The sequence below is a fragment of the Papaver somniferum genome, chromosome 2, assembly GCF_003573695.1.
Source record: "Papaver somniferum cultivar HN1 chromosome 2, ASM357369v1, whole genome shotgun sequence".
Taxonomy (NCBI): Eukaryota; Viridiplantae; Streptophyta; class Magnoliopsida; order Ranunculales; family Papaveraceae; genus Papaver; species Papaver somniferum.
The window spans coordinates 148,541,074-148,558,397 of record NC_039359.1 but is presented as its reverse complement, the minus strand read 5'-3'; positions in this window follow the sequence as shown (position 1 = coordinate 148,558,397).

Below are 17,324 nucleotides of genomic sequence, written 5' to 3'. Positions count from 1 at the left end.
CACATTTTTAGCCAAATTCGCCGCAAGTGATTATTTTCCAAAAACACCTACAAATACATAAAATAATCAAATAAGTACAATATCGAGTACTAACAATATATACAAATGAGCTATATTAGACACATAAATGCGTCTATCACAACAGTACGGGCAAGATGATGTAAAAATTCATTCATCTTATACCTCTGAATATCACCAAGCTTTTCTGTATTTTGAAATAATGAATGAGATAACAAAGTCTTAAAATATGCTGGATAGATCATGCATCTTCCTTGAATCTCTTTTATCTTTATAATTTTTTTTGAAGCCTATACAGTAATCAGCAATTGGAGGAGTCAACAATTGGAGGAGCTTACAGAAAAAGTGGGGGAGTGTAAGAGGTACATAATCGTTTCCCAATTTTGAATGGTGGTGACTATAGGAAGCATGTCAAGGAATTGGTGTTGTTTCCGGTAGAAACGGAAGACATGGGTCCGTCAAGGTGTTTTACTGAAATGCTTGTATGAGTTTTGGAAGTTGCAGAAACAGCGTGAAAAGGCAACAGAAATAGCGATTGGGGTGGTACTAGTTCTAGATGCGTGTGCGTGTGACGTGCATTTAAAAGAAAATGGAGGTGTGAATAGTGATGCATAACAGGTTTTGCATCTGCATAATTTGTTGCATAACTTGTTATGCATTCTCGAAATTCGTTGCATAACATGTTCTGCAGCTTTTTTTTTTTGCATAACTTGTTATGCAGTCCAGAAAACGGTTGCATAACACGTTATGCAGCTATTTTTTCTTAGTATTGAAACTAACAAAAAATAAGGTTACATATGTCATGCACCTATAATAATATCTACATAACATGTTATGCAGTCGTGAAAATTGATGCATAATCTGTTATGCATCCGAAAATATGGCTGCATAATGCATTAGGCATCGAGAAAATTGTTGCACAATCTTTTATGTATCGAGAAAATAGATGCATAACCTGATATGCATCCGTAAATATGGATGCATACTGCATTATGCATCAATTTTTTTTATGTACGCACTAAAATCAACCAAAACAATGATTACATAACTTGTTAAAGATGCATAACTTTGTTATCCAAATGCATAATTTGTTATGTAGTGAAAAATGGTTGCATAATTCGTTATGCTCTGCAGAATGTGTTATGCATATTTTTTGGTGGCTGCATAATAGTTATGTATCAAGTTTTCGAAAATTTTGCCTAAAATGATGATCACCTCCGATTTTTTCGTGAAAAACAAAAATTTGATATTCTTGTTTGTACTCGTTGGGTAGCTCTCTTAAAAAGATTTCCAACGATATAAAATTTGTAAAATTCCAAGGCGCGGATTTTTAGATATGTTATATCCAAGTTGCGTTGCCAATTATACCCCTGATGCATAACTCGTCATGCGGATGCATAATCTGTCATTTAGACATTTTTAATAATTTCATATAATTATGGGTGTCGTAGAAATAATTATGGGTGTCACAACACCTAAAATTAATTGTGGGCCTGACAATAAGAATATTATTTTTTTGGGCCTGCGCCTAATTTTCCCATTAGTAAACCTTAGTTGTGTTAAAGATAGAGAATGAAAAGGTGTAAAGTCATAAATGGGCTTAGAACCATTAGTTAGATTTGTATGATTCTTGTGTGAGCCATTTTGGCTAGTTTCTTATACTTCTTGTGTGATTAACAATTAGTCTATATTAACAACGATCGATTCAAGGATGAACCAGTGGATCGTGGATCTCGAGGTAGGCGTGGCTTGTCATCAAAAGAAGTGGGAATCGATAACGAACTCTCTTGTATTCATTATTGTTTTACAAATCAATCTTGGTGTTGTGAAATTCATGCATATCTTTGTATGCTCTGTGTGGTATGAGATGTGTGTCGACACAATATCAGTATTCTATGGCTAGGGCGATACACCGCAATATTACCTAATGAGTGTGGTTAGCACAAATATTATTCTTCCTTTATATATCAGTATTCTATGGCTAGGGAGATACACCGAAATATTACCTAATGAGTGTGGTTAGCACAAATATTATTCTTCCCTTATGTGCGGCAACACACATCTCATACATGGATGTTTACTGTTATTTATGGATGTCTTTGAAGAAGTTTCTACTTTGTGTTTTACAGTCATTCCGTGTATTAACGACTGTCGATAAAACCTGCATTGTCTTCGAATCATATTAATGTTTACTTGAAAGCTAGTTGTTATTCCTACGGGGCAACCCCTTTAGGGATGATGTGCTAACCCATTCCCACTTTCAGTTTCAGAGACAGATCAAGATGTACCTGTGACGATGAAAGCTTCGAAGAATTATTTACGTTAGTTAGCTTTCGTTATATTTATTCTGTGTTTGTATACTGTTTGTAAATCAACTCACTATTGAATATGTATCATTTGAGAGAAGTTTTGTATATATAATTATCAGAGTGGGGATAGTTTTTTGGTTAAGTTATGTAGAAGATTTCTTATTGAATGCTTAAGTATATGATTTGGATTTTTAGTGCTCTGCATTTAGTTAATCTCTTGGATTAGTCAGTTGCTAGCTTTGGGGGCGCTACAATATAGATCCTAATTAATAGAAATTAATCTAACAACATTCTGGATACGAAACTAGTATCGTTGAATAGGCCTCGAAAAGTTATGCGGAATGGACCATTCGAACGTGTCAATCGGATACCGGACGAGGAAGCAATCATTAGATATGTATGAAGGACAAAATATTCTTTTCATAATCGACCTGGCTCCCCATATCATTTGGGTGGTTGTCTTTATCATTTGCCTTTGGCCTTATCAGAACCCATCGAGCAGATAAGTTCATTCAATCTTCCTCATTCTCTTTCTTCATTCTTCTTCTCTTTCGTTCTTTTTCATTTGCGAGTTGAGAGAAATCAAATTGAAGTTATGTGATCGGCAGAAAGTGGAGAAGATCATGTTGTAGTTGGTGGTAATGGTGTTACTGTCCGTGGTTGATTCAGGCTCGAAGAAAGAAGTGAAATTAGAAGTTAGGGTTTTTGAGTTTTGATATTGGTTGAAGATTGCTGAAGAATTGATGATGAAATAGAGAAATAGATGATGGGGTTTCATTTTTAAAACAAGGAAGAAGGATTATCATTTGTTGTCAGTTGATCCGGTCATGAATCGAAGTGTTAGGGTTTGTAAGAAGAACTCAAAGATTATTTAGAAGATGAAATTGACGTTCTAGGAGGTTGATATGAGGTGGGTTATGAGTAACTGGAGGGATTAGAGTGGAATTTTAGATGAAGTTAAGTCTCAGAGGATCAATTGGTGATGGTGTTTGATCAATTAGGGTTTCGGTGGAATTATTTTGGTGAACCAGCAATTCAGAAGATGTAATGCTTGGGTAAGCCTTTAATTGTTTAATTTGGTATTTTGAGTTGAATTGCTGAGATTTGTTGAATTTACATGTTTGTGTTTGCAACTAAGGTTGAGATGGTTAGATGGTGGAACTGTGACTCTAGTTAGAAGTGGTGTTGAATCTATAATCGTTTTCAATTGAAGGGATTTGTGAGATTTGATTTCTACAACACAGGGTTTTGGAGTTTCAGTGATATTAGAGTTTGTTCTTGAGAGAGTTGGTGACAGGATGCGGAAGTAATGAATCTGTGAACGGTGGTAGTGAAGCATGGATGAATACAATGAGAATCCACAGAGTCTCAATTACAATTTGGTGGTTCTAAGCGACTTCAGGGAGTTCATGGAGTTAAACTTAGTTGAAGGGAAGTGTTGAAGATATAGTTGTTGTCTGTGATGTGGATAATTGGCACTGCAGCTGTTGTTAGAACTGATATGTTAATATAGGACATAAAAGGACTCTTGGTGGTTCTGGAATCGGTAGAAGGTGTATTGCAGAGACTTGATTGTTGATGGAAATGGTTATACTCAGTGGGGATGTAATTGGGCTAGTGATTGTATAATGATGCTAAAGATGTGTGAATGAATTGCAAGTATAACTAGTGGTGTTGAGATACAGTGGTACCTAACTGATATGGTATGTTGAAGTTGAAGTTGCAGTTTGGCTTTGAATTGTAATTGGGAGTGTTGATTAAACTGAGTTTAGGGGTTTGAGGTATAGAAGTTAATGTTGATTGTGGGATTGAATTAATGAATGTAAACTAGGAATGCGCCTAAGGTTATGGAATTTTTTGATAGCGATGCTGAAGTAGTAATCTTGTATTGGTGTCTGTGACAGAGAAGAGTTGAGTTAAAGGTGAAATGTGAAATGTAGAAAGCTTGTTACTGCTTTTGCAGGTAAACTTAGTTTCAGTTGTGAATTGTAGAATTCTGTTTTAAGTGAATTTATTTGTATATTGATCAATGTTAGAATAAGGTTGGTGAAATTGAACTAGAATTAGAGTTGCAGGTGTGGTAGAATCTTTGGCTTGTGCTTTTGGCTCAGGCCTGAACCTTATACCTGTCTGACTGAACCTATTCCATCTGACTCAGTTGTATTATTGTCTGACTTGGATCATCTGATTGAGTTAACTCAGTCTAAATCAGTTTCAACTCACTGAGTTGACTCATGTGACCGTTTGACCAGGACAGTGACTTGACTTTGGACGTTGACCGTGAGTTGACCATATTGACCGTTAATTGACTTAGATGGACTGGACCTTAGTTTAATGGATTGGATTAGTGGACTTGGGTTTAGGGCTAGTTTTACTAGTTTGATGTATTGGACCCTTATGGTCTGATTTAGCCTTTGGCTTTTTCTATTAAGTTGTAGATATTCTTAATACCTATCCAATAGACTAAAGAATCAATTCAATTAGTAAATCTTAGCTATGCTAAAGATAGAGAATAAAAAGGTGTAAAACCATAAATGCCTTAGAACCATTAAATAGTCCACTTAGCTTATAATTAGAGAATTATATGGGATTATGTTATGAGCCTTGTGTGAACCTTCTGCCTAGATTCTTAGACTTCTTGTGTGATTAACAGTTAGTCTATATTAACAATGATTGATTCAAAGGATGAACCAGTGGATCATGGATCTCGAGGTAGGCGTGGTTTGTCAGCAAAAGAGGTGGGAATACATTTAACTCTTTTGTAACCATTGTTGTTTCTTTTAAAAAAGTCTTTGTTTAACAAGTTCATGCATTGTCTGATTGTACATTCCATGCTTTATTTAGTTTGCATTTCGATTGTTCTGTTGATTCTTTGAATCTTTCCACGATTTGGGAAGGACTTGTAATGTTTTGTTTGTCATTATGAATTGTTATGGGAAATGTGAATTTCCACTTGTGGTATATAGGATACGCTCCTTCACATTTATACCTACATGAATTCATCTTTTATGCTTACTATGGGTCATCATTAATGGGTGATATCAATAGCTATTCGGTGTGGAACAACCCGGCATCAATATTATACATTGTTGAAGAAGGAGTTTATTAGAGTGACTTGGTCACTTTTTAATGTTTGGGAAAACATGTATTGTTTTCCAACTCTTGTTTATGATTACTTTAAAGTTAAATGTTATTCCTACTGGTCATCCCTTCTAGGGATGAAGTTCTCACCCATTCCCACTTTCACTTTCAGAGGCAGATCACAGTTGCGCAGCGAAAGCGTCAAGGGTTGAGTTCGTTAGTTGGTTAACTTCTACTATGTTTATTATGTTGTTTATTCTGTTTGTAAACCAAATAACTATTGTATTGTATCATTTGAGAGGAGTTCTTGTATATGTATATTTCTGAGCGGGGTTGGTTATTGGGTTAAGTTTTGTAGCATATTTCTTAATTGAATGTTTAAGTAAATGATTTAGATTCTTAGTGCCTCTTTATTTAGTTAATCACTTGGATTAGTCATCTGCTAGCTTTGGGTCGCTACAGTGTTGGTATCAGAGCTCACTATTAGATCTTATATAGGAAAAGATAGAATTAGCCAGTACCAGTTGGTGAAATAGATTAGTTTAGAACTGGGTTGGGTTGTGAGATGAATCTTAATCACTAAAAGCTATCAATAATTAAAAGATTTATTTGATTGATTGATTTGTTTGGTTGGTTGTTTGTAAATGTAGTAAAGTAAAAATTGTTGGGTACACCAATAACTTTAGCTAATAAAGGTTAAGGAATAATCAGTTTAAAAGGTATGAACACATAGACATTTCAATACTAAAACTAGTCAGATTAGTATTATTGATAAATCTTGAAAGTCACATAGAAGTGCATTGACTTATACGTAGAATCAACAATTTATAATCATATAAATGTTAATAATATGTGTAAAAGAAGTTAGAATAATAATTTGACCATCAATATTAATAATAAAATATTATAATAGTAATTATAGATGATAATAAAAGTAATAACAATTTTAATAAAGTAATGATTAGCATTTATGTCATACTGAACTTAGCTTAACTAAAATTTCAATAAGGATACATAAGGATAAATAATAAATTGTGATTAGATAGGTATGGAAGATTATTAGCGCCTATCTATGGTTAAGTTATGTAAAGTAAACTAATTACAAATTAGAGATATATGTTTTGCGGTTAAACTAGATAGTTAATATATACTTATTAGGCGTTAGACGCAAGAAGGTGCATATATAATGCATAAAATAGAAAGACCCAACTTAGTAATCTTGTACCGAATTATCTTTAGTCGGCCCTGTAAATCTTTAAAATGAAACGAATATACATGAAGTAGTAATAACGATGTTCATTTTCTTAGTGCAATATTAGAATTAGAAGAATACAAATTCGTATATTAATAGGATACATTACATACTAGCAAAATCTAAAGACTATTAAGACATAATATAATTTTATATAGACTCAAACTTAAATCATATTAAATTATCAACGCCAAAAATTAACAAGATTTATTATATGGATTCAATCTGAATGAATAAAATCTGTTATATCAATCTTTACGTGAAAGTAGAATTACATTTACAAGATTAAGGCTTACTGTGCTAACTGGGCTATCAACTTAAGAATAATGAGAATAATAATACGGTTGATAATAGTATTCGAATAATTAGGATGGTAGTAAATTTATAATAGATAATATCAGGAAAAAAATTTATATATGGTATTATATAGTAAAGGTTAAATTTATCAAATATTATAAATTGGCATAAAATCGAATTGGGATTACTACTATTGGTAAAAGAAATAAATAAATAGATCAGAGGACTAAGTAAACTATTTATATATTTTACGAAGTAAACTTATCAGACTTACACCAATTACGATAAAAGTTTAGAGACTAATTAATCTTAATAAATTAGAACTTAGTTAATCCAGCACTGGGGAAAAGTGAAGGTTGTGTTTTCTCTGTTCGTAGGAAGGCATTGTTGGGCTTGGCCAACCTTGACAGGGAAATTGCATGCAGAGATGACCGATCATAGAAGTATGTTGTAGTTTAATTTAGAAAAACTAAATAGATGCAAGTTCAATTAGAAAGATTGTAGGATTCTTCTTTGAAGTTAGAGATTGATATCTTATAAAATAGAAATTAGTCTAATAAAATTTAGACTTCCTTATTTGATAGAATTTAAATCAATGTAGTTGAAAATAGAGCCACAAATTTTAGTTGTATAAATCCATATAGGTTTGTGCTTTGTTTTATGTTGTTTGCCCTTAGACAAGAGATGAGATTATTCTATAAGGTGGGATTTTTGAAGACCGGAAGGATGGTTTGATTTTCGAGGACGAAAATGATATAAGGTGAGGAGAGTGTAAAGACGCTCAAGCTCTCAACGCTGTTAGACCAGTCAAGAGACGTTTAGTCGATAATGACTCGATTAGTTGATATATGTAAGGACCCTCAAGCTCGTCAACGTTATTAGACCAGCCAAGAGACGTTTTAGCCGATAATAACTCGATTAGTGTAAATCGAACGTTAACTAATAGAAATTAATCTAACAACGATTTAGATACGAAAATAGTACTGATGGATTGATCTCGAAAAGTTGCGCAGAATGGACTACTCGAACGTGTCAATCGGATACTGGACGAAGAAGATATCATTGGTTTAGTTCGAAGGGTAAAATAGTCTTTTGTGGTTTAGCTGACCGGGCTACCCTTATCTTTTGGTCGTGTGCGTTTAGTATTTTTGGTCGGCCTTATCCTTAATCGACCGAGAAGATTTATTATTCTTCTTCTTTCTTTTCTTCTTCTTTCTTATTGGACGATGACCAAAGGGAGGAGTTCCTATGTGATGAAAAATGATGACTTTGTCCGTCACAGAGAATGTGCAAAAAAATGAAAAAAAATTTAAATTTCTGGAAATTCGAAAACAGATCAATACAATTCATGAAATTGATCATGGATTTCGGTCAAATACAATAAACTGAACAAATTACATGTTCAAAGTACATCAGAAAACCCATTGATTCGATCGGATTTCTTCATCTATCTCAAAGAAGAAGAAAAAAAAACTAACTTCATTATTTTTTCTTCTTTTGAGTTTTAATTCTTCTTATTCGATCGGATTTCTTCATTGCATTTGGTTTCTTCTTCACCGCATCTTAGAACTTAATGTAAGGAGTTTATAGAGTTTGTGAGTAATTAGGATTATTGGGTATGTTTATCACTCGAATTTGCAGGCTAAAGTCTACAAGGTGTTCGACCAAAAGTCCCATAAGAAACATCAGTGACTGGCTCATGCATTGATGAGTTTTAACATACGTTTTACGTTCAACGGATTGGTGTATATAATGCTCATAGACCAACGAAACAGTGGTATGTATTATCCGATTCTTTGGATTAAGTTCAATCCAAAAAAGAGTGAAATAGTCTTGCTCGAATCTTTGGGTGCTTCCAGGTGATGGCTTGGCTGGCTGATTTGATGGCGAAAATAGTTGGTTTGTGTATGCTGCCAAGAAATAAAATCTAACACTGAAGTGAATGATGGTGGGTTTGGTGGGAGTGGGAGGAAATGTGAGAATGATGCTAGAGCAGGTATCTCTGCGTTTGTTTCTTCATCGGTTCTCTTCGTCGTCCCCCCACTGCTGCAGCAGTAATCTAGTATATTTCTATTTTCTTCTCTCTCTTTCTTCTTCTTATTCTCTGGCGATTTGAGAGAAAGTGAATCAAACCAGTAAAATCAATAGGAAGTTTGAGGTAGAGTTGTTGATAGTGGTGTTAGTTCGATATTGTTGATTCAAGAGGCCGAATCAGAATCTAAGGAAAAGATATTTCAAAGAATTAGAATTAGGGTTTTAGTTGGAAACTCAGATGAAGAACTAGAAGATGAAATTGAAGGTTTAAGCGGCATATTAGAGATGGGTTTCTGATTGATTTGAAGATTTGAATGAAAGTATTGAGGTTGAATCGAAGAAATGAGAGATTGGAGAAAAACAGAGAATTAGGGTTTTCTGTTGGAATTCGATTAAGAATAATTAAGGAGGAGATAGAAGAAGGGTTTGTTCTTAATTGGTGTTTGATGGAAGCTGTGAGGTTGTTTGAGGATTGAATCAGTAAGTTAAGGTTTCTCAGAGAATCAAATTGGAGTTCGATTGTGTTGAGTTGTATGTGTGTTGGTGAATGAAAGTTCGACTAAAATTGTTATGGGAAATGTGAATTTCCACTTGTGGTATATAGGATACGCTCCTTCACATTTATACCTACATGAATTCAGCTTTTATGCTTACTATGGGTCATCATTAATGGGTGATATCAATAGCTATTCGGTGTGGAACAACCCGGCATCAATATTATACATTGTTTGAAGAAGGAGTTTATTAGAGTGACTTGGTCACTTTTTAATGTTTGGGAAAACATGTATTGTTTTCCAACTCTTGTTTATGATTACTTTAAATTTAAATGTTATTCCTACTGGTCATCCCTTCTAGGGATGAAGTTCTCACCCATTCCCACTTTCACTTTCAGAGGCAGATCACAGTTGCGCAGCGAAAGCGTCAAGGGTTGAGTTCGTTAGTTGGTTAACTTCTACTATGTTTATTATGTTGTTTATTCTGTTTGTAAACCAAATAACTATTGTATATGTATCATTTGAGAGGAGTTCTTGTATATGTATATTTCTGAGCGGGGTTGGTTATTGGGTTAAGTTTTGTAGCATATTTCTTAATTGAATGTTTAAGTAAATGATTTAGATTCTTAGTGCCTCTTTATTTAGTTAATCACTTGGATTAGTCATCTGCTAGCTTTGGGTCGCTACAATGTTGGTATCAGAGCTCACTATTAGATCTTATATAGGAAAAGATAGAATTAGCCAGTACCAGTTGGTGAAATAGATTAGTTTAGAACTGGGTTGGGTTGTGAGATGAATCTTAATCACTAAAAGCTATCAATAATTAAAAGATTTATTTGATTGATTGATTTGTTTGGTTGGTTGTTTGTAAATGTAGTAAAGTAAAAATTGTTGGGTACACCAATAACTTTAGCTAATAAAGGTTAAGGAATAATCAGTTTAAAAGGTATGAACACATAGACATTTCAATACTAAAACTAGTCAGATTAGTATTATTGATAAATCTTGAAAGTCACATAGAGAGTGCATTGACTTATACGTAGAATCAACAATTTATAATCATATAAATGTTAATAATATGTGTAAAAGAAGTTAGAATAATAATTTGACCATCAATATTAATAATAAAATATTATAATAGTAATTATAGATGATAATAAAAGTAATAACAATTTTAATAAAGTAATGATTAGCATTTATGTCATACTGAACTTAGCTTAACTAAAATTTCAATAAGGATACATAAGGATAAAAATATTAAATTGTGATTAGATAGGTATGGAAGATTATTAGCGCCTATCTATGGTTAAGTTATGTAAAGTAAACTAATTACAAATTAGAGATATATGTTTTGCGGTTAAACTAGATAGTTAATATAATACTTATTAGGCGTTAGACGCAAGAAGGTGCATATATAATGCATAAAATAGAAAGACCCAACTTAGTAATCTTGTACCGAATTATCTTTAGTCGGCCCTGTAAATCTTTAAAATGAAACGAATATACATGAAGTAGTAATAACGATGTTCATTTTCTTAGTGCAATATTAGAATTAGAAGAATACAAATTCGTATATTAATAGGATACATTACATACTAGCAAAATCTAAAGACTATTAAGACATAATATAATTTTATACAGACTCAGAACTTAAAGCAAGGAAAGCCTTGCTTGAGGCCACAAGTTAGATTGGGCCACACACAAAAAAAAATACAAGTATGAAAATACGAATTTTTCTCTCTTAAAAAGGTCGGCTCCAGTTGCCAGAGCAAAGCAATTTTTCAAAACGGAATAGGAAACTGTTCAAGGGTTCAAAAACTCATGGATATATGATATTACTGTTGTTCTTCTTTAATCATGCAATATAATAATTGTTAGGCATGCACATTAGATGCCCGAAACATGTGTCTCTAAACTTCTCCATTTGCTTAGCATTTAATTTCTCCTTAACTTTGATGGTTTTCATTTGTGACAAACATGTGACGGTAGCTTGGAAATGCATATTTTCCTTAATCTTCAGAGAAGGCATTGAAAAAACGTCCATCCTGCAGTATAAAATGGGAAAACATAACCCATTAACATCACACATAACATACAACAAGTAATCTCGACTGCCATCAACACATAATCCAATGTCAATCTCAGCAGTCAACAATGTTATAAATAATAGTGGGTGCCAGGTGGAATGCGATCAACAAGTCGATTTCTTCAAAATAATAAGGCAAATAACATTTTCAGACTTAGCAACAAGTGAATGGGCAAGTTACTAGTAGAAACGAACAATTTAGACCTTGCCCAAATGTTTCCCCTGTACTTGGTTCTACATACGCATTAGGATAAAACCAACACTATATCTCACCTTACCAACAAGAAAGAAGGGAAAAAATAAAATAGCAACAGCCACAAGAAGTCTAAGAATCTAGCCAGAAGGCTCACACAAGGCTCATAACATAATCCCATATAATTCTCTAGTTATAAGCTAAGTGAACTATCTAATGGTTCTAACACATTTATGGTTTTACACCTTTGTATTCTCTATCTTTAGCATAGCTAAGATTTACTAATTGCATTGATTCTATAGTATATTAGATAGGTATTATGAATATCTACAACTTATTAGAAGAAGCCAAAGGCTAAATCAGACCATAGGGGTCCAATACATCAAACTAGTAAAACTAGCCCTAAGCCCAAGTCCACTAATCCAATCCATTAAACTAAGGTCCAGTCCATCTAAGTCAATTAACGGTCAATATGGTCAACTCACGGTCAACGTCCAAACCAGGGGTTATCTTGTATCTTAAAACTCCTTGATGAATGCATTTAGCTTCGACTTTATGATTGCATCCAAATTAAATTGGTATGTATTTTTCTTTTAGTCTATGAAATGTCTCTTGTGGAAATTTCATTATGATCCCGTTCTTGTACCTTTGCCAATTTTATTGACAAAAAGGGGGAGAAATAATGTAATTCACACTACAAATACATATGGTTTTCGAATCATGGTGTAAAGGGGAGTGATTTCCATGACCGAGATGGAGTATTAACTAAGGGTGGGTGATACATATCACCGTAGTATTATTGTTAAAGTCGTGATACAATTGGACTTTGATATTACATAATAATATTATGATGGATCTTCAACAAGTACAGGATGAACACATGAAGAGTTGAAGAACCAAGGAAATCAAGATTGTAGTTTTTACTTTTAACAAGTACAAGCCATATGTAAAATGGTTTTGTCACTAAAATTAACAAAGGGGGAGATTGTTAGAGTACTGCTCGGTTGAACCCACTAGCGTTGGTATGTCAAGTTAGTTGTCAATTTTAGTTTCCAAAATTCATTCTTGATTTAGCATACTAAATATAGTTTCGGACTAGATTAGGTCTAAGAAGTTGAATCGAAGCTATCCTTAAAGGTTGAAGATTGAAGATTGAAGACTACAAGAAGACATCAACAAGTACTTCATCAACAAAGGTATGTGATTGATTTCATTTGGATTCTTGTTCAATTCTACCTTTCTAATCTAACAAGATATATGCTCATTATATGGAACAATTCCGATGACGGTAAATGTACATTTATGTATATATATTTGAGGTTATTTGATTCATGACCTTGGTGAAATAACCTTTATCCCTATAAAGGATCTCATGTTATAGTGAATGCTCTTGCGAATCCAATGAGTCAAGAATCACTCAATTCCGAGTTATAACGACAAAATTATGAGTGATTTAAGTTCATTAGTAGGAAACGTTCCATGGGCTTTGGAGTGGTCCGCGAACTTGGACCCAATATGTTACTAAAAGGTATTTTTGGTCAAGTTGGTGATGTTTCTTTATCTAAGCAAGTTAGCTATTGGTCCAAACACTTTTTATTACCATATTAAAGTGTTTGTTATTCCTGCCTAAGTTAAAATGTGATTTATTCACATAAATATAATTTTTGTTAAATAAGTTATTTATTTAATTATTTTGGCAAGAGTTTTAATTTAGGTAAGACTCCCATATTTAGGAGAGTCTTGTAAAAGGAAAATATCTTTTCTTAGCTTCCAAGCTATTGTTCATTATAAATAATGAGTTCGCGAGTTTGCACGTTTTCATCCCTTTGGAAAATTGGTGTAAGCTCTGCAGGTTGTTTTCCACGTCTTCCGTTCTTCGTGAACGAGAGTGAGATAAAAGTCTTTGTATTAGGGATCACAAATCCAAGTTGGATTTAATCTTCGTGATTGATCATACAACTTGTAATCTAGGTTTTTCACCTCTTGTCTATTCTAAGGTTTTCTCTTCTGATATAAAAACATTCAAGAGTTATTGATCATAAACCCTAGGTTTTGATAGATTTCAGTTTCCGATCGTATACCAACACTTGTTAGTCGAAATCGGAGACTAGAAAGAAAAACTTCTTTTGAGGCATCTCGTAAAAATCTTTGAGAAGTTTTAAACAAGATATCTCTAGATTTATTCTAGTTGTTCTTGTGGTAGATTTATTAGGGTTTTCTTAACTTGGAAATTGATCTTTGGAATCTCCCAAGTTTACTTATGGAAATCAGGTTCACGGACTCCTTGTGTGTACGCATACTTATTGTAAGCTAAAACCCTAATCTACAAGTGTGTTTTGATATTACTTTTACCTAGTAATTGTTTTTATCAAAATAAACACAAGATTTCCAAAACCTTGATTCACATATATAGTGAAATCAAACTGATGTTTTGTGCAAACAAAATCTCAAATCGTATCGATCGTTGTGGTGTATCTTCTAAAGAGAACTTTGGGTTCTTCTAGAAGATTTGTGTGAAGAGTTCCTAAAGAGAATCGGTATTCTGCTAGGAGTTCTACAAGTGCTGAAGAAGGTATTACATCTAGTCCGAATAGGTAGTAGGAATTTGGTGTAACAGCTTATTATCAGTGTGTGTTTATTCTTGACTAGGTCACGGGGTTTTTCTGCATTTGCGGTTTCCTCGTTAACAAAATCTGGTGTCTGTGTTATTTCTTTTCCGCATTATATTTTATTTATATAATTGAAATAATACAGGTTGTACGTTAATCAATCATAGTTGTTAAATCCGACCTTGTTTGTTGGATAAGACTTGATTGATCTTGAACAATTGATTTTGTTATTTTCACATTGTTAGACCAGTCTGGGCTAACCCTATTTCAAGTGGACACTGTGTTGAAATATTCCTTTAGTGATTGTTGATTAAAGAGGTTTATACACGGTGAATATTGAATAGGTTGTGATTAAAACAAAAGAATTTGTTTCAAGAGCTTCACACTAAAATCAGGTTTACGGACTTGTTTCTGTTTAACTTTGATTGTGTTGAAATAAATATATTAAACTTTTTGATATACTTTACTCTAAATTGAGTCTGACTGTCTAGTTGATTCTATAGAAAGTATATTGGAGTTTGTATATTCAGATTGCCAAACGAAATATTAGGTGGTGTTGTTAGACCCCCGTATTTTTAATTGGTATCAGAGCAGGAAAACACGCTAAGACCTCATAAGTCTGTGTTTGTAGCAATCTGATTCTATGGACAGAGGTGATATCTCTATAAACGTACCACCAGCCTTCGATGACACTAATTACTTATGGTGGAAAATTGTTATGCGAGCTTTTCTTCAAGCACGTGATTTTCAATCATGGGTATATATAGTTAATGGCTATGATGCTCCCGTTGTGGCAGTTGGAGATGTAAACGTTCCCAAGAACATTAGTGAATACAGTCCTGCTGAGATACTTGCTGCAAAGCCAAACTCCGATGGTTTGAATGCTATCGTCCATGCCATTATCCCAGATCTTCAGCACCACGTGACAACGTGCAATAAGTCTAAAGATGTTTGGGATATCTTAGAAACCGTATTCGAAGGGAATGCCGCAGATAAAGAAGCAAGGCTTCAAAATCTATCTTCTGACTGGGAAAACCTTCGCATGTCTGATGATGAAACATTTGATGAGTTTAATCACAAAGTTTCTGAAATTGTTAATGCATCTTTTGCATTGGGTAAGACTATTCCTGAAAAGGACATTGTGATGAAAATTCTCAGATCGTTACCATCTAGATATGATTCTAAGAAATATGCCATTGAAGAAGCAAACGATCTTTATACACTCTCCAGAAATACTCTTGTTGGAAAGTTAAAGATTTTTGATAATGAACACGCTAGAAAAGAGGTGATTTCTCTTAAAGCTGCAAACAATTCTGAATCCTCTAAGGATAAATCTGGTTCGCCAGATACTAAGGATGTTACTCCTCGACAATTTAGAAAATTCTTGAGAGACGGGAAAAATAGTTTTTCTAAAGGTGCAACATCTCCTAATGATGATGTATAATGTTATAACTGTCGAGGTTTTGAGAACTTGTCTGCAGTATGTCCTAGCTGGAGTCATAGACAATCGTCATATGCAGCAGACTTGCCTACTCTTGATGATGGACCTGAATATTATAATCCTCAAAAGCTCATAGGCGAGGTTCCATTAGCTTCTGGAAAAATTCTTTCTGATACTGATTCTGATTCTGACGAAAAAGTGTTCCATGATGAACCAGTAGCTAATAATCTTCTTAAAGAAAGTCACCGGAAACTCTCGGAGGCTGAAAGCACCATTTTCAGTGAGAAAGTTAAATATGACAGACTTCGTAGTCGGAATAAATACTTGCAAGACCAACTTGATTCTATTGGTGCAAGAGATTATCTCAATGAAATACGAAAGATTAAAGAAGAAATTGCCGAAGGTCGAGATCGGGAAGTTACTCTTCAAGCAAAGCTAGATAACTTGGAGAATATTGAGATGAACTTGCTATTTTATTCGGAACGAGAAGATCTCCAAGTTCAACGTAAATCATCCAAGAATGATCAAGTTATTGCACTTGAGAAGGTCAAAAGTTTGGAAGAAGAAAACTTGAGCTTAAAAGAGAGTTTATCTAAAAATAGCAGCTCAGATAAATTAACCTCGATACTGGGAGCATGTAGAATTCATCGTGATACTCGAGTATTGGTCTATGAAGGAATAGATGCTCCTAGTATTTGCAAAAAGGTAAAATTTGTCAAAGCTAAATATTCTTCTCAACCAAAACCTTCCACGGTTGACAAAAGTAAAGTATCTCTACCAACTACGGATGGCGAAAAGAAGAAATCCTACCAAGATCCAAAGCAAGCACATACACATTCAGGTAATACTAAACATAACTTTTTCCATTATACTAAACATTGTTTTTATTGTGGAAAACCAGGTCATTTGCAAAGGAATTGCAGATTTCTTAAACTAGATAAAACCAGATATGATTCTATTAGGATGACAAGATCTGATGTTCCAAACTGGAGAAAAAATGAGTCTCATAATATCAGTTCTTTCAGTATTCCCCCAAAGAAGTTTCACAATTATATTGGGGAGAAAAAGAAATACGTTGCTCCAAAAGCTACTCAGAAATGGGTACCAAAGAAGACCAATAAAGCAACGAGTTCTATTAAGAAGGATCTCCCAGACAAGAGTTTGACAAGGATAACATATTAAAAAGGTATGGAACATTTATTGAAAGTTTCAAGGAAGTTTTTAATTTCCTATAGTCCATGCATGATTTTGTTTCGAATACCTGTAGTGAGCAAGATTTTGCTCACCTCAGCACAACCTGATTGTGTTGAAAGTGCATCCTCGCGAAGAAGCCCTAATAAATGCGGTCAGGATTGCAAAAGAATTGGGGCACACATATTAAGTTTGGAAATTTCTGAATATGTGGAACAATTTATTGTTTCGAGCTGAGTTTAACTCGCTTATATATTCCTCGAAACGTGTGTTGGTAAGCTTTTGCTTCAATCAAGTTTATCTTCACCTAGTGAAGAAA